Consider the following 20,433-nt stretch of genomic DNA (forward strand, 5'->3'; position numbering starts at 1 on the left):
TTTTTAGGAATTATGTCATTGTGACGTAGGTATTTATGATTTTTAGGAATTATGTCATTGTGATGTAGGTATTTATGACTTTTAGGAATTATGTCATTGTGATGTAGGTGCTGTATATATGATTTTTAGGAATTATGTCATTGTGACGTAGGTATTTATGACTTTTAGGAATTATGTCATTGTGACGTAGGTACCATATATATGATTTTTAGGAATTATGTCATTGTGATATAGGTACTGTATATATGATTTTTAGGAATTATGTCATTGTGACGTAGGTACCATATATATTATTTTTAGGAATTATGTCATTGTGACGTAGGTACCATATATATGATTTTTAGGAATTATGTCATTCTGATGTAGGTACTGTATATATGATTTTTAGGAATTATGTCATTGTGATGTAGGTACCATATATATGATTTTTAGGAATTATGTCATTGTGACGTAGGTACCATATATATGATTTTTAGGAATTATGTCATTGTGATGTAGGTATTTATGATTTAGGAATTATGTCACTGTGATGTAGGTATTTATGATTTTTAGGAATTATGTCATTGTGATGTAGGTATTTATGATTTAGGAATTATATCATTGTAATATAGGCATTTTGATTTTTAGGAATTAAGTCACTGTGATGTAGGTATTTATGATTTAGGAATTATGTCACTATGATGTAGGTATTTATGATTTTTAGGAATTATGTCATTGTGATGTAGGTATTTATGATTTAGGAATTATGTCATTGTGATATAGGTATTTATGATTTTTAGGAATTATGTCATTGTGATGTAGGTATTTATGATTTAGGAATTATGTCACTATGATGTAGGTATTTATCATTTAGGAATTATGTCATTGTGATGTAGGTATTTATGATTTAGGAATCATGTCATTGTGATGTAGGTATTTATGATTTAGGAATCATGTCATTGTGATGTAGGTATTTATGATTTTTTAGGAATTATGTCATGGTGATATGGGTATTTAGGATTTAGGAATTATGTCACTATGATGTAGATATTTATGATTTAGGAATTATGTCATTGTGATATAGGCATTTATGATTTAGGAATTATGTCACTGTGATGCAGGTATTTATGATTTAGGAATTATGTCACTGTGATGTAAGTATTTATGATTTAGGAATTACAGTCTTTCATGTCTCCAGTACAAAATATCTGTAAAAGAGGACCTAATTGGGTTACTTTTGTAAAACAAAGATTATTATCATTATTATGTGTACTAAGAAACATAAGCAAGCTTTCATGTTACCCTCATTAATTTAGTGCTATATGTACTGTTGTCATCTGATGCAACGCATCTTAATTTGTTGTGACATGACTGATCCTTTATATTAGTCTGAAAAAAGGGCAGTCATATCTGGCCTTTATGTGTTGTCTCCTAAGACAGAGCACTGACAGTGTTCTGTAATATTACCTACTGCTAATATTTTACTTATACACTATAGTCTGTTTAATACACCTTGAATGTTTCTTATATCTTGCCTATATAGCAAAGTCTGATACAATGTTACTGCTGCTTATATTGTAATTATACAGTATAGTCTGATGCACTCTGCCCTGTATTGTTGTGTCATTTTGATACACCCTGCCCTGTACTGTTGTGTCATTTTTATACCCCCTGCCCTGTACTGTTGTGTCATTTTGATACACCCTGTCCTGTACTGTTGTGTCATTTTGATATACCCTGCCCTGTACTGTTGTGTCATTTTGATACACACTGCCCTGTACTGTTGTGTCAATTTGATATACCCTGACCTGTACTGTTGTGTCATTTTGATACACCCTGACCTGTATTGTTGTGTCATTTTGATACACACTGCCCTGTACTGTTGTGTCATTTTGATACACCCTGACCTGTACTGTTGTGTCATTTTGATACACCCTGACCTGTATTGTTGTGTCATTTTGATACACCTTGACATGTACTGTTGTGTCATTTTGATACACCCTGACCTGTACTGTTGTGTCATTTTGATACACCCTGACCTGTACTGTTGTGTCATTTTGATACACCCTGACCTGTACTGTTGTGTCATTTTGATACACCCTGACCTGTACTGTTGTGTCATTTTGATACACCCTGACATGTACTGTTGTGTCATTTTGATACACCCTGTCCTGTACTGTTGTGTCATTTTGATATGCCCTGACCTGTACTGTTGTGTCATTTTGATACACCCTGACCTGTATTGTTGTGTCATTTTGATACACCTTGACATGTACTGTTGTGTCATTTTGATACACCTTGACATGTACTGTTGTGTCATTTTGATACACCCTGACCTGTACTGTTGTGTCATTTTGATACACCCTGACTGCTAAAAGTACAGGAAAAATCAAATGTTCAAACTTACCTAAGCTGAATTGTAACTAAATACTTGGGTATATAGATTTTAAATATTTTAATTTCAAGTCTTAAAATTTTGTTCTTTGTCATCATTACTTTTATATGCATTTAATACAACTGGTTGTTTATAGATATAAATAGATAATGTGTGTGTGTGTGTGTGTGTGACTTGGATTTTCAAAGTAGCTTTAAAAAAATTTCAGTGATATTGCTACGATGTCCGTGGTGTGGCAGTCTGTAGTGATGACCAGCACTGGGGCATCATGCCACAGACATGTAGCATGATGTCCCACCCAGTCACATTATCCTGACACCAGGCTGACCAGTCCTAACACTAACCTCTTAATGCAGAGTGCCTAGTGAGGCAGCTCTTAGTACCATTTTTATACGTCTTTTGGCATGACTCAACTGGGGTTCAAATCCACAACCTCCTGCATCTGAAGCTGACACACTAACTATTAGGCCACTGAAGCAGTCCAAATACTGGGATTACCCAGTCTAATAATAGCAATAGCATGCATTCTAATAAAATTGGTTGTTCATATATAGGAACAGCCAATAACTGGGATTACCATGTCTAATAACTGCAACTGTGTGCATCTATTACAACTACATGTAGTTCATGGATGGGAACGGCCATTAACTTGGATTACCCAGTCCAATAATAGTAATAGTGTGCATATAATACAACTGTCTGTTCATATTTAGCAATAACAGGGATTACCTGTCTAATAGTTGTAACAGTGTGCATATAATACAAATGTCTGTTCATATTTAGCAATAACAGGGATTACCTGTCTAATAGTTGTAACAGTGTGCATATAATACAAATGTCTGTTCATATTTAGCAATAACAGGGATTACCTGTCTAATAGTTGTAACAGTGGGCATATAATAGAGCTGGCTGTTCTTATATAGGTACAGTATGCATCTAATACAAACTGGGTGGCGTTTGCTAAGCCCCAGCTATAAAGTCATGTATAAGCTATAATCTACTGTCTTGTAAATATTACTGTGGACATGTGTTTGATGTCGGATGATTGCTGCAGGCTAGTATTAAACTCTTATGCAATGTTACCATGACCCGACATAGACCAGAAACTTAAGTTGGCGAAGGCGACCCTTCGCATCATTTGACAAAGGCTTGCCGTATCACACCTATGTGTTACAGCTTAGTCCAAGGATCAGAGGGAAGCCCACGGGGTGAATGAGGCATGTTCTCATCCAAACCCATGTTGACAAAGAGCGAGAGGGACATTGTCCGCTGAGTTTAATTGGATTGGTTTACAGTGATATCCAATCAGAATTGAGATAGGGCATGTGATTACAATACAGGCTGAATTATAACTATCATAACTCATAAACAAAGTTAATTTTGCCTGGGAAGATTGCTAAGCAATAGGGTTACTCCGAGAGAGCCACTCATAATTTGGTGGTCGAACTTAGGTAGATTCTAAGGAAAGACAAAGCTTCAAAAATGAAGCTTTTTAGGGGACACAGAACTTTGGATTCGACCGAGTCCTGAGTCTTCAAGAGTTGGAGATGGAAGTGAGTCTAGCTGAAACAGTCAATGTTGACGGAAGTTTAGTCAGTGGAGAAGGTGGAGGAGGAGAAAAGCAGTCTGGAGAGAAAATAGAGGAGGAGGAGAAGGAGTATAGAAAAGTTGAGGAGGAAAAGGAATTTGAAGAAAGTTGGGGAGAAAGAGGAGAAGGAATTGTGAGAAATAGGAGAGAGAAGAATACCACAGATGAGTAGAATACAAGGACAGGTGGAAATCAATTTCACACTGCTAATCAAGTGATGCAATAGGCTATTAAAGGATCAAGCAGAAGGTGTGTAATTGGAAATTTGAATCATTTGATTATTGAATTGTTATTAAATTGTTATTCATTGAACTTCAAGCTTTTTGTACATTTAACCATCTAACCATCAGCATTGCTAGCTGGGGGCTCGGAACTTTACATCTATCTTTCACTAATCTAACTTCCAACCAAAATCAAGCCTGGGTGGGACTTCTATAATAGTTTAATTAAATATTGGGAGCACCCCACCCCAACCATAACATTCCCTCACACTGATAACAATGTGCATCTATTAAAATTGGTTGTTCGCAGACAGGAGCCATACAAACTTGGTGTCTGGTGCTAAAAACTTGCATTATTGTAAGATCAGAATTTGGAGAAGATTGGTTATTATCAAAAATTGGTAAATATTTCACTACTTTCAACATCTTTTAGGCTTTACCATTTTTTAATGGCATTAAAGTTCCACCATTTTAATGAGTTTAAGGCAAATACAAATTGATTTCAGCTACTGTCCCAAAAGCATCATATTTATAAAATGATCTCAAAACAACTTCGGATTCTGATCTTAGACTCATTGTTAATATTATTCAGCAAAAAGACATAACATGACTTGTTGTTTCATCCAAGCCATTAAATATTAAAACTGAAAGTTATGTTGGAAATGAATAACAATGAAGAAAATTAAAAATCTGTTTTAAAAAATATGACTTAAAGGATGTCCTAATTATTATGATCTAAAAAATAATTCTTAGTGCTTTGTATTACTGGCAAAAAGCCACTACTACTCTACCAGCATGTATAATATCTAACAATTACTTAAAACTGAGTCTTTAACAATGAACAAATTGGCAAAATATTTTGTCCTATAATTCATCAAGATGTTCTCCCAGTGCATATCTCTCTCTCTCTCTCTCTCTCTCTCTCTCTCTTATAAACTGTATGCTCTTTTTGTTTTTCATATTTACTAAAATACTGTGTGACCAGCAGTAGTATTGTGAATTGACTATGCTTTTATCACATACTTCAAATGAAGTTTTTTAAATTATTTTTTGTAATAATAATAATAATAATAAAAATAATGTGCATCTATTTCATTATCTGATCTGCCTTTGAGACCTTCTAAAGTAATGAGGGATAACAGTAGTGTCCCTTTAATTCAATAGGTTGCAACACAAAACAAAGCATTCCAACATTATTTACAGTTTCATTTACTTCCTGCTTTACAAAGAAAGAATCAGTAACATCTTCATCTTGCTTTAAAAATGTCTCAGTCTTATATATCATAAACATTGTCATCTTTTAGAGAGGAGTGAACCCCCACCTCCCCCAAAAAACAAAAAAAAAAAACAAAGAGCTATGCTATCCAGGCAAAAGGAGTTAATTATCAAAATGCAAATATTAAGCATAATTTTGCTCAAAAATTGAAAATCACATATTCTGATATTTGCAAACAAAATTGGAATACACATTATTTTCATATAATTATCTTTATTATTTTTTTCTATAATTATTTTTATAAAATTTGTTAAGATGAATCCTATGATATTCAGTGGGTTGGTAATTTAGTCTTAAAATATGCTTTAATATCAATGAATTTTCAGTTTTTAAAAAGAATACTTTTTTAGTTACTTCATCTCTAATATTTGTTACTTACTACATATTCCATGAAGATTTGCTTAAATATAATTTGTGTAAAAAGACAAGCATTCAACAAATACCAACTGCCATGAATGGCTTTATTGTAGAGGTTATTTTTTTCATGTAATAAATATGCCGAATAAATAATAGCTGTACGTTGTCTGATTTAATTTTGTGATTTTTTTTCTTCAGATCCCAATAAATTTTGTGTTTCCAGTTCAAATATGGTGAGATAAACAATATTTAAAACAATCTGACACAAGAATAACCAATTTCAACAGTACTTTAAATTTAAAAAATGATGTTTGCTTTGTGCAGAGATTTTTTTAATAATTTTGAATTTGATATTGTTAAAAGAGATACGACTTTAACTGAGATTTTTGAAAATAATTTTTGGTAATCCTATCCGATTATTATCCGATTATTATCTTTATTATGAAGACCATGACTTCTTATTTTTAAAATGGGTGTATTGATTTCATACTGAGCCCATATATGTGTGCGTTTACTGAAATTTCATTTGATTTTGGTTCTAAAGCCCTTCAACAACACCCTGCAGGTTATACAGACCAGTCTCCAACAGAGAGGATAATGAGGAATCTGGGACTTCTGTATCCCTAAAAAAAAATTGGATAAGAAAGATACATACTAGACTGGGGCTAAAGTTTGAATAGAAGAGTCATTGTTATTGTTGTTGTGTGGTTTAATGTCATTTTTCAGCACATGATAGGCTATACATGGCGGCCAGTATTAATGGTGGAGGAAGAACCTGGGAAAACCCCGGAAAGAACCACCGACCCACGAGAAGCTACTGGCAAGCTTTCTCACATACCCATATTGGCTGAATCTGAGACTTGAACCGGCGCAGACAGAGGTGAGATGGCAGTGATCCATAACGGAAAGCGCTTTAGACCACTCGGCCACTTGGGGCCCCAATAGAAGAGTCAGAAATTATTAAGATATACTATTTTTATTAACTAAAAAAAACACAAACCAAATTGCAATTTTAGTGTCTTCTAGTGCTAACATAGTATATATTTTTTATTCACCTCAAAATAAACTAGGACATTATATATTTTCATTCATATATATATTATGAATCATGCATTCTTAGGGATAATACAATGATTTTAAAAAAAAATTGTTCTGGCAAATGATAATATCCAAGGGGAAACCAATTATCAGGACTAGGTTTTTCAGTCTCCACCTATTGGGAAGATAACTAACTACAATACCTCACAATATTAATATTAATATGCAGCTGACTTCTAGACTGGTTATCTGATTTGCCTCTAAGACATTGTAAAGAAATAATACTAATATGCAGCTATCTGACCTCTAGACTGGTTATCTGCTCTGCCTTTAAGACATTTATCAAGGAATAACAATACTAATATCCAACTATTTGGGATTGGTTATCTGTTTTGCCTTTCTGTTAACTTTATAATGATTATCTATCATATTTGAGGATAAAGTATGCACATGCTGAAAAAAAAAGTTTAATAGTTCAAAGCAATCCTGTTTTATGATTGATAAGCAGCCGAAGGATAATATCATAAACATGTAAATGTCACCTAGGCACTGAAATGATTGACCTTTCCTGTTCAAGACAGGACTTTGAAACTGGGTAGTCCAGGTCTTGCAGAGGAATGTTCATTATGCCAGCTAGAGAGAAAATGATAATTGACTTGACTACACCTTTTAAACCCAATCCTGTCTTTAAAACAGCATCCATGACCAGTATATCAATTGTAACCGAGACCTATATCTAAATGGACAAATAATTATAGAGGTATTTCATACAGATGGTGATGGTGACACTCCATACTGACACATGAACACAAAATATTCAAATCACATGACCTGAAATATACCACCTCATAACTTGAGGCTAGACTTGGAACTGAAGCACTCTTGGTATAAACAACACTAGAATGACTCAACTGTCAACCATCAAGCAAATTTATTAGGACAGCTAGATTTTCTCCATAATAAAAAGAAAACATTTCTAAACAGAAAATGATGCTTCTAAAAATTGTTAAAGTGTTTTTCTGATGGACAATTTAAAATAATAAAATTAATTTGATGGCTAGGTAATCTAAAATAATAAAATAAAATAAGTAATCAACTATGAATCTGGGGTCTGAAACAAAATCACTGACTCATCTGAGGAAAACTCTCTAAGAAAGGAAAGGTTAAGTGATTCATCTTCGCTTTTGTTCCCAATTAGCTCCAAATTCCCCACCCCTTTGATGGTTAATAGAGAGGCACATAAAACATTAATTCAAATACATAGACAAAAGTCCTCGTTAGGTCTAATTTTCATTACCTTGTATAACTGTGAAACAAGGAACCTCATTACAGAGGGGTGTCCATGATGTCAAGATGGGACAAAAGGTTAATTACTTTTGTGATTGTAAAGCATGGAATCAGTATAGAGGGATGTCCATGACACCAAGGTGGGGCCAATTGCTGATTGCTATGTGACTTTAAAGCAAAACACGTTTGTACTAAGTGAAGTCCATGCACAGTGTTGATTACTTGTGTAACTATTAAGCATGGAACCTCATTATAGAGAGATGTCCATAATGTCAAGAAGGGATTCATGGTGGAACTGTTAGGCAAGGAATGTCAATATTGAGAGATGTCCATTGTATCAGGAAGGGGCCTAGTACTGATTACCTGTGTGACTGTAAAGCAAAGAACATCAGTATAGAGAAGTGACCATGATGTCAAGGTTGATCCCAAGGTTGATTACCATGTAGCTGTCAAGCAAGAAATGCTATTATAGACAGATGACCATGATATCAAGGTGGGGCCCAATGTTGATTATCTTTGTAACTGTCAAGCAAGAAATATGATAAAAGGATGAATATTACATCAAGGTAGGACCCAGTGTTGATTACCTCTGTGACTATAAAACAAGGAACCTCAATACTGACGGATGTCCATTATGTCAAGATGGGGACCAATGGTGATTACCTGTGTAACAGTCAAGGAAGGAATGTGAGGACAGAGGAATGTCCATGATGTCAAAATGGAGACCAAGGCCGATTACCTTTGTGACTATAGTGTAAGGAACCTCAGTAATGAGGGATGTCCATTATGCCAATGTGGGGATCAAGGTTTATTATCTGTGTAACTGGAAAGTAAGGAACATCAATTAGTATAGATGGATGTCCATGTTGTCAAGGTCGGCCCCAGTGTTGATTACCTATGTAACTGGAGAGCAAGGAACACAAGTATAGAGAGAAGACAATGGTGACTGAAAGAAACATTACATACCAAAACATTTCACTCAGGTGTGGCTATTACATCTAATAATACAGACCGATGTGTGACAGAGGCTATTCACATGATCACTGTGTGCGCAAATATACAGCTGGATACCAACATGATCACCATGTCCAAGTATACAACTGGACACCCACATGTTAACTATGAGCAAATATACCATAGGATATCCACATAGTCACTGTGTGGGCTAGTATACAACTGGATACGTACACGGTCACTGTATGGGAAAGTATGCAGCTCAGTAACCCACATGGTAACTGTGTGGGCAGTGTACAATTGGATACCCACATGGTAACTGTGTGGGCAAGTATACAACTGGATACCCACATGGTAACTGTGTGGGCAGTATACAATTGGATACCCACATGGTAACTGTGTGGGCAAGTATACAACTGGATACCCACATGGTAACTGTGTGGGCAGTATACAATTGGATACCCACATGGTAACTGTGTGGGCAGTATACAATTGGATACCCACATGGTAACTGTGTGGGCAGTATACAATTGGATACCCACATGGTAACTGTGTGGGCAAGTATACAACTGGATACCCACATGGTAACTGTGTGGGCAAGTATACAACTGGATACCCACATGGTAACTGTGTGGGCAGTATACAATTGGATACCCACATGGTAACTGTGTGGGCAAGTATACAACTGGATACCCACATGGTAACTGTGTGGGCAAGTATACAACTGGATACCCACATAGTCACTGTGTGGGCTAGTATACAACTGGATACGTACACGGTCACTGTATGGGAAAGTATGCAGCTCAGTAACCCACATGGTAACTGTGTGGGCAGTGTACAATTGGATACCCACATGGTAACTGTGTGGGCAAGTATACAACTGGATACCCACATGGTAACTGTGTGGGCAAGTATACAACTGGATACCCACATGGTAACTGTGTGGGCAGTATACAATTGGATACCCACATGGTAACTGTGTGGGCAAGTATACAACTGGATACCCACATGGTAACTGTGTGGGCAAGTATACAACTGGATACCCACATGGTAACTGTGTGGGCAAGTATACAACTGGATACTCTCATGGTCACTGTGTTAGAAATGTATCACTAGATACCTCACATGGTCACTGTGTGCACATGTATACAACTGGCTATCCACAATTTAACTTCTTGCTGTTTAAACATAATAGAAGTTGTTGCTTATTTCAGATAACAATTTCAAAAAATAATTTTAAATGCAATTAAAAATTTTATGAGAAATTATCACGTGAATCATTGTTTGATTTCTTTCAAAGTTAAAATTTCACTTTCAAATTATGAACTTCAAATATCTTGGATTAAATTTAAATTGAAAAGTTATAATTAAAAACTTACTATTTAGGTTTCTTTACTTATTCGTAAGTACATACCAATACACAATCCATAAATTGTTGATAAACAGCAAGTAGAGCTTTCCCCATTATATCCATTGTGATGGGCCAACTCCTGTTTGCAGCCAAACAATCCCATCCAAAACTCTGTGACTGTTGTTCCCTACAGGAGAAACTGGTGAACAAATCTGCATGTTAAGATCATGCAATGAACAAGTTTGAAATTAAAATATCATCTTGAACAAGTCGACTGACCAAACTGATGGCTAGTTTTCATTGTGTGGTCAACCTGAAATACACCTTCAGGTATTTACTGACAATTTTTGTTCTGCCTATGTTATAATCCTATAGGTAGATTCATATGGGGTCATTAGATGCAGTGTCAACTTTGCCACAAATGTAAACTAGATGTCAAATTGAATTGTGGTCTCTGCAGAGCTAGAGCTCCATTCCCATGATGCAACTGGCAATCTGGGTTTGTACTATTAATTGAATTATGATATTAAAAAAAACAGTACTAGTACCAAATATAAATGACCTGGTAACTACAATGTGATGACTGTATCTAACCTTAATGCATGAGCTATTTAAGGAATAATAACTAGAAATTACAAGTGACCATTAAACACATTTATGACCCCAACAGCCATCAATTGTCCATCAAATCTTTGTAAAAAGGAAAAAAAAACATGACATTTAATCTACAACTCAGTAACATACACTGATCTGAGATATGTTTCTGGTTGAATTACTGTGACAGATAGCTAACTTCTAGTGTCCAGATTTATTATAGGGACACCTGCATCTTACTTCTGGAGCTTCCATTTTAACTTTTAGGACTCATGAATTTCATTTTAAACTGAGAGTGAGGTTTATAAAACTGTTTTTTTCAAAATAGAATCCAATTTTTTTCCCTGCATAGTGTAATTTTACATAGCTTTTTTTTGTATGCATGAAAAATATTATTCTCTGCTAATTTATTAAAAACAAAGTAACAAACTTTTCATTATAAAAGGTTCTCATTACAGTAAAGCCTGTCTTGAGAGACCTCTCCTATGAGAGACCACCTGTTCTGAGAGACCAGGATCTCCATGCATGGATTTATTGATTATATAGTGTTATTACCTGTAATGAGAGACCACCTGTCTTGAAAGACCAATATTTTTTGGCAGAAGAGGTGGTCTTTCAAGACAGGTTCTACTGTATAAGATTTTTACTTACAGAAGAAGTATCATGTGCTTTAAAATATTGAGACACCGCATTATTTTTGATGACCATAAATCAAGCATTTATTTCAAGACACATCAGGCAATGGGAGACATTAACAGCTGCTAGTTCCAAACCCCATAAGCTCTGGTTCAGTGGTGTATGACACTTTGTTAACAAGAAAGCAATTGGGAACTTCTCTAATTTAAAAGAAAAATAATGGAAATAAGTAACATGAAGCTGCATGTTTTCTTGACTTTTCAACAATTCAGCTAATGTCACTTGGATAAAAATCCCTTTTAACAAATCAACTAATATCATTTTTGACCAAAATCACTAAAACATCTTTAAATGCCAGCCAAATTTCAAACACAGGTGGGTCATTTAGTCACTTGATTGTGTCCTCTTTCTTTTCTTACAATGTATTCTCTTCCCATCTTGAGCATCAAGACAGCAATGTTTTAATTTTTCCTTTATGAAGATATACACGTTGAATCAGAATACAAAATGATAAAATGCTGATTGGTTTTATTTTAAAATTTAAAAAAAACCATTAAGGCCTATGTGTGTGTGTGTGTGTGTGTGTGTGTGTATACAAATATCATTGTAGCATGCCCTATGGAAGATTGGTCAGTTGACCAAATAAGATTCTTTAAATAAAGTCATTATTATTATTATTATTATTATTATTATTATTAAACCAGGAGTGTAAGTTCATGTGCATGTATAATAGGTCAACAGGCAGACCATAATCACAATTTTTAAATGTTTCTTTCTACATGTATTTGAAAATCAACTGCATCAATCAAACTTTGCAAATATTCTTTTGTTGGCTTTTCTCAGTAAAACTGTGAAAGACGAGGGTGTGAGTCTTGCTTCAATTTCAAACGTTAATTAATTGAGGATTATTTAGGTGTGTAGTATTGGACAAAGATGACAGATAAACAAAATCTTTGATTTGCAGACACTGGAACCATTAAAAAAACTTTTTCCAGATATAGTGGTTATGATTGGCCTATTGTTCCACTGACTGTACACTGTTCCAGAACAAAAGTTAATTTGTACAGCCCATTTTCTTTTGAGCAACAATTACCTTGACTTTTGACCTTTTTTCATCCCATAATGAACAGGCCTCTTCCATACCATAAGTGCAAGCTCTATGCAGACTTTGGTCCAGGTATGTGGTTTTAGAATGAGCAAACCATTTTCATTCCTTCAGTCATAGCAACATTAACTTTTGACCTTTTGACCCCAAAATCCATCAGCTTCTTTCTTATCCACATGTAAGATATCCTCAAACTTCGGTAGGGGTACATGATTGTAAAATTAGGCTTTTTGTACAGAATTGAATTTTTTTTCTCACAGTCACAATAATCTTGATCTCTGACATTTTCATCCCAAAATAAATTGGCTTCTTCCTTACCCTTTGTGCAAGCCATAAAGTTTGGCCCAAGTCTGTTATAAAGAACTAATGTTATATTGTTGCAACAATTGTTCCAAGAATTGTTCTTCTTTCAGTCAATATGACCTTAACCTTTTACCTTTTCACCAAAATCAACATTTCTTCCTTAACCTAAGTGGAAGCCAATCACTAAATATGGTAGCTGTAGCTGGTGGAATTAGTTAATTGGTGAAAACAAAACAGGGAACAGACAGATATATGGCTATATTAGATTTCAAATCAGTACCATTTTAATTTATGACCTAAAAGATATAAGAAATCTTGCAGTGCAAATACCATATGATATGACTTTCAATTTCATAGGAGTAACAATAACATGACTTTCAACATGTCTGCCAAGATAGATGCACACCATTTCCATTCACTTTCATTTAGGACCAACCAGACTTCATAAGAAGTCTTCATGTGAAAGCACAATGTTGACATGAACTATCTCTGAATGGGTGCGACAAGATATTCCAGGTGGTTATTGTAATGGCCATATTAGAGGTCACATTTGTACCATTTTCATTTATGATCAACTAGATCATATGAAGTCTTTCAGTGAAAACCCCATGATGATATGATCATGAGAAGTACAGATAACACAATTTTCAAGATTGCCACTAAGCAGTGCCATTTTCATTAATTATGACCATCTACATGTTATAGTCTTTCAGTGAAAACTCCATGATGATATGATCATGAGAAGTACAGATAACACAATTTTCAAGATTGCCACTAAGCAGTGCCATTTTCATTAATTATGACCATCTACATGTTATAGTCTTTTAGTGAAAACCCCATGTTAATACGTCCTTTCATTCCGGAGGAACAGAACCATATTCTCAAGATGGCCATAGTGGCAACTATATTCAATGTGTGAGTGGCACCATTTTCATTTAGGACCAATAAGACACCGTAAGAAATCTTCTGGTGAAAACCCCATGTCAATATGACTTTCTGTTCAAGAGGAGAAGCAAAAGGATTTTCAAACTGTGGTGGCCATATTGCACCATTTTCATTTAGAACCAACTTGACATTGTAAGAAGTCTTTTCATGCAAGTCACATGATGATATGATCACGAAGATTAGCGACAACAAGATGTTCAAAATGGCTAATGTGGCAGCCATATTTGACAGTGGATTGATGCCATTTTAATTTAGAAGCAATACCAACAGACATTTTCTTGTGAAAAGCCCATGTCAATATGACAACCATTCTGGAGGAGTAAATGGCTGCCATTGTAGCCATATTTATCATCAGATTGGCACCATTTTCACTTAGGACCAACTTAAGACATCATCAAAAGTCTTTTAGTGACACCCCCTTCCCTTGCAGAAATGACCATTCCATTTAAGGGGAGTAGTAACACGATTTTCAACATTGCTGTCATAGGGGCCACACTGGATGTCCAAATGGTATCATTTTTACTCAGGACCAACTAGACTATATGATGACTACGTGTGTAAAGTTTCATGGCAATCCTCCAAGTGGTTTAGGAAAAGTGATGATAATAAACTTGTGCTAGCAGGTCAAAAAGTTGAGCACCATGACACAGAAACAGCACCACAATGATTTATGCCAAGTATGATGAGAATCTATCAAGGTGTTGAGGAAATATATGCAAAAGAAAAACTTTAACAGAAACTTAAACTGTTGATGATGCCAGCAGAGTAGTGGAAATGTGCCTGATTTGTCTCCCTTGCCACTAACATGAGCCCAACAATAAGGTCAGATGTATGCACAGTGAAACTTAAATGCAGAGTTTTTTCATGCTGACCATAAACAAAACCTTATACAAAAACTTGAGTCTGCAGTCAGCAAATGCATGGAATTAAATCTCTTGTACATTATATCTGGAAAGCTAACAAGTACCTGGGATCAATCAGCAGTAAGGTCATAGATAACTCTATACGCAGCAAATAATTTATTGTTCTGGATTCTGACAGCACAAGTTCAAATTCATATACCTGAAAATATCATTAATCAGTACTCCCCGGAATCTTGCATGTACGAGTGTGAAACTAGTATCTAACTAGCTTGAGCACTTTTGACCCTTTAATAAGTCTATTTCAAAGGCAAATACAAAACATAGACAAGACAAACAAATAAATAAAACAGAAAAATGGTTATATTTGCAAATCTTTACCCGGCTGTTTCTACATAACCATTTTTTATTTTTTATTTGATTGTCTTGTCTATGTTAAATACTAGTTTCACACTGTTCGTTGTCAGTTTATTGCAATGATCTTAATCAATCCCTGACACACATGATCCATTGCTGGATCCACTTGAAAGGATTGTTATTTGCCATACGATTTGTATTCTTTATATATATATATATGACCAGGACATTCAAATTAAAAATTATATGTTTATTGTAATTAAAACAGACAACATGACTGTACATGCCACCAGAGCGGTTGTTACTTTTGTATTATCTGTAGACTGTTCCTCAAAATTTTAGTGATATATCTAAACAGAAATTTGTATTCTAATAAAATGAAGAAATGTGTATTTTCTCCTTTTTCTGTACATTTATATAAAAACAAAATCTGGGTATTGTTTTCTGGGACCATGCAAATGCAATTTTACAACTTTTTTTAGTACAAATGATATTGGGCTGTACCGTCACAGTCATGTGCCATCGACAAAGTGGCATTTAAAATCACCATCTTGAGAAATTGGCCATTGCAAACATATCAATGGCAGCTATAATACAAGCTTAGAAGTTTAAGTTCATCGGTATTTGCTTACAATGGCTAATCCGTATTCTGACCTGAAAAACTCCAGCTTTACTGATGCATATATATGGCACATCAGTTTTATCTATATTGAAAGTCTGCCATCAATTTATTGACTTTAATTGGCTTTAGACCTATTATCCCTATATTTAATCAAATTGTATAAATATCTGTGTAGGACAATAGAGAGTATCATCAAAAGTTGCTAGCACTTCATCCCCCTTTCCTCCTCAGGAACTGTTGTCTAAATTTTGAGACTCCCTCTCACCATCTTGCATTCGGCCTGTGTTGAAGTTGATGTTTATGAACCTTGATGCTAATGCATTATCAAGGGAAAGGTGTTTATAGCAATGCCTTACGATGTAAATTAACAGATAAAGCCTGGTCACAGGTCGATCTGACCCGTGGGCCATATTCTGCCCACCCTTGATATAGAACATCATTATTTTATGTAATATTTTTCAACAGTGTCTTACAAAAATGTACTGCAAGCATTTTAGTTCAAACCCATATCTATCTATCCTTTTCTCTGTTTAATTTTATACCTCTTTATATCTTACTTTACTCATGTCTATGTACATGTTCTACTTACATATATCTTTCTTAATAACTTTAATTATGACATGGAGTCCAAATTTGTATTTTTATCTGCCATGTTATGGCAAGTATGAAGGTTATTGTAGGAGTTTCATCATGGTCATGAAGCAGAGTCTTTCAGCAAGATTAAATGTCTCACTTTTTGTATCGACTGCATATTAATCTCCACATTCCTTGCTTTAGATGAATATTATCTGTTCTTTTTTTGTAAATTTTAGAGATTTTATGTCTTGTTTAGCAAGTGATGCTTCATTGAATTGTTTTCCTCTTCATCGTTCCAGTGTTTGGCTAAATATTATCAACCCTGTTTAGCTTTATTGTCTTCTGTCAAGGGATGACCAGCAATGAAATGTATTCTTTCACATCACTGAAACTTGGTTAATATATGGGTTTGAGTGACCACTAGACTCTGGACAAGTTTAACCTTGACTATACACATCCCAACCCACTTTCAACCTGGTAACAGCATAACTATGTACTATCAGTATTCCACATTGATAATCAGCTGGCAGTGAGTCAGAATCACCTTGATGTCCTGGATGGAGGTTCAGGCATTATATGTACAAGTAAAGTTCACCTAGGATCATGTAGACAGGAAAATGATTTCTGACCCTAGTATATGTATAGGTAATGTCAGCTACAAAATCAGAGAAGATATATGGTCAGTGTCAGAGACTCCAGCTAGTGCAAGGCCAGTCCCTTAAATAACTCCCCTGAAAAATCAACATCAGCCCATTCTAATGCATACCAAAATTTCTCTACATTATATATGGCTATGCAACAGTTATCTACTGTATATACTTTTCTACTGATCCAACTGCAAAATGCAAAGACCCAGATTTGCCATCGCATAATGTGCCAGCAGATCTAGGTCTGTGTAATTTGTTAGGCATGATCAGTAGAAGAAAGACCCTCAGATGCTGATACATTATGCAATGGTAGATCAAGGTTTATGTTGTTTGCAGTCAGACTCTACTTATAAGCAAGTGTATATGGTAACATAAAAAAGTAGCTGCAAGGATTATATATCAAAGTACTGGAAGTACTGTATGGTTTCAACCAGAAAGTGGCAGAATATAGTTAATTGTCTTATTTCAATCATGGGATGTGTGTACAATGGTATTTTCATCTTTAAAACAGTTTTGTGGAATTACACATTAAACCCTTTGAAAAAAGGCTCATTATGAAGCCTCAATATATGAAGTACGGATCTAACCTGTTCAGCTTTGTTCTGTAAGGAACTTAAATGAACTCAAAATTTAAACAAAACAGACAAAACAATACTTTCAAAATAATTTTGACCTTTTCTGATTGTTCCATACACAACTTAACAAGACCTATTTTTAATCTATTACTGTGTCACTGATGACCAGCAAGTGTTATTGCATAATGTACACTGCCTCATTGTACTTACTTTTGGTAGACAAGCATGATTTGAATTCTCTGTAGTGATGGACCCAGACTATCACATTATACTGGAGAAAAGCTGTATTTTGCCAAGTATATGGAACACGCTGATTTATGTTATATTTAAAGTCAGTGTAATGGGATCTTCCAATCAGAAATGGGACAGTGAAGGACAGCTTTAGCTACTTTATCTGCATTTTGATTTCCTCTAATACAAATTTGACCATACAGCCAATAGTATCAAATACTTTATCCACACTACATGAGCATAACATGTTTCTGCAAGATTTGGGATTTTAATGGGATGTTAAATTTAAGGTCTTGCGAGTTTGAGTGGAAACAAAACCTTAAAAATAATGAATTTATTTATATACAGGCTTCAGTATAGTTAAAAATTGAATATGGTTCTAAAATGGAGGCTTTATGATGTAAGTGGCTAAAGATGGTGCATTGGAATGTTGTAATGACAGCATCATCCATGTTTCCCTCTTTCAAATCAAATGTATACTGGCATGATGACACTGACCTTTGATCCCAACATCAATAAGCCTCTCCCATACCTTTATGTGCAAGCCTTTAAACAAACTATGACCGCAGTACATTGTCCAGAACTGAAGTTATTATGCAAAAAACATTTTTTCTTCTTCAGACAGTGCTCTTGACCTGTGACCTTTTGATCCCAAACTCAATAGGTTTCATGTATAACTCATGTATGACTCATCCTTACAATTTGGTGAAGGTATGTGGGCAATAACAGAATTTTTGTGTAGAAACCATATTTTTTTCGTTCGGTCATAGCAACTTTGACATTTGATGTTTTCAAACTCCAGAATCAATAGACCTCTTTCTTACCATCACCATGTTTAGTCTAGGTCTATGATTTACAACTAATGTTTCTGTGCAGAGACCATTTTTCTTTCAATAACTGTTGACCTTTTGATCCCAATATTGATAGGTTTCTTCCTTATCTTAAGTGCAAACAATCCACAAAGTTTGATGTATATGATGTATAACTAATGATCATGTGGAAACCATTTTTCTTTCAGTCACAGTGACCCTGACCTTTCAGCTTTTAATACTGATATCCTATCACTTCTTCCTTACCACAAGTGAAAACCATCTATAAAAGATTGTGGATAGCTGAGGTCATTGTGTGGAGCCATTTTTCTTTCATTAGTAGTGACCTGACTTCTGACCCTAAAATCATTAGCATTCTTCCCTACATTAAATGCAATAAATCCACAAAGTTTGGAAACTATAGATCATGGACACCTCAAGTTATTGTGAAGAATTGAAATTGGTAATAACTGATGGGCCTTACAAAGTACTTAACCTTATGATGAGTTATAATACAAAACTAAAACACTGAGTATAACTCAAAAACTGATACACATTTACTCTCCATTTATATTCTAGCACAACTCAACATAAAACTCTCTTGCTTTGTCTTAAAACCTGGATAATTTACCATAATTATCAAATATTTTTCTGAAAGAAATGAATTACCATGATATCATTTACCAAAAATATTAAATATTTCCTGAGAAAGCTATAATGAGGGTATTCTGAATACTTTGAATGTTTTGTCTCTAAAAATAAAATCTTATGACTCCTTAGTCAATTATATGAAAATATTAATCTCCAGTAATTTATAATTTGCCAACTGGAATGTTTGATTTTTAATAAAGATTCCATGTGCAATATTTCAGACATCATAACAATCAATATCTGCTATTTGACCAATAAAATGAAAACCTTTTTATAACAGAACATTATTCATGAACTTTAGTACTTTCTTCTTAACAATATGATTACACCTAAATTGATTTATGGAATACATTTTTTCCTTTTATAGTTTATGAAATGCATAACATCAGTATGTGATTAATGATGAACATTCTGTCATCAGTTACATATATTGAGGAATTGATTCATTATTCATTAAAAAAAACAAAATGTTGTAATTTATAATAGAATTATTATCAGGATGCTCAACAGTGATATATGGTTAATATTAACTTGCCATATGATTTGCAAGATGCTGCAAATAAATGTCAATTATTGCTTTGTTCCCTGATAACTTCAGATTTTCCAAGGTACACCTGAAATTGTTTCCTTGAAGAAACAATGCATATTCCATATCGATTAAACAAGAGTACCCTTGAAGGGGCAGATGATCTACTAGGCAAAAAGAATTTCCAGGAATTCAAGGTAAGACCATTTCTTTCTTTCTTCCTTTAAAACTGTCAAGTGTTTAATCCATCTTTCATATTCTTCAGCGATAATAAGATTTTCAAATTAGCTGCTTTGGTGGATATATTAAATGTCAGATTGGCACAATTTTTATTCAGGACAAAGCAAACATTGTTAGAAGTCTTTTGGTCAAAACTCATGTCATAATGATCATCCATTCAGATGGAATGGAAACAGAAAGGTAGGAAAGGAAGGTTGGTTAGAAAACTTCCTCTTGGATCTGTGGCAACCTGGGTGCCATGGACCTGATGAGGGAGGAGGTGGTCTAGCAAGAATTTGTGAATTGGAATGGGGTTGCTCCTGCTTGAAAA

General features: G+C 34.6%; 1 protein-coding gene across 8 annotated transcripts in view; it reads right to left on the reverse strand.

Annotated features, from left to right (window-relative positions):
- LOC149803230 (uncharacterized) overlaps nt 1–20,433 on the reverse strand; it is a 425,110-nt gene that overhangs the window by 154,559 nt on the left and 250,118 nt on the right. The window contains exon 1 of one of the 8 annotated variants that reach the window (XM_089952862.1): nt 10,510–10,645. The exons of the other annotated variants lie outside the window; for them this stretch is intronic. The gene's annotated coding sequence lies outside the window, so the exon portion shown is untranslated. Of the gene's footprint in view, nt 1–10,509; nt 10,646–20,433 lie in introns of those variants that run through there. 8 annotated transcript variants of the gene reach the window in all.

This window comes from Sinohyriopsis cumingii, chromosome 3 (assembly GCF_028554795.1).
Source record: "Sinohyriopsis cumingii isolate HCF-2022 chromosome 3, ASM2855479v2, whole genome shotgun sequence".
In the NCBI taxonomy this organism is placed as follows: Eukaryota; Metazoa; Mollusca; class Bivalvia; order Unionida; family Unionidae; genus Sinohyriopsis; species Sinohyriopsis cumingii.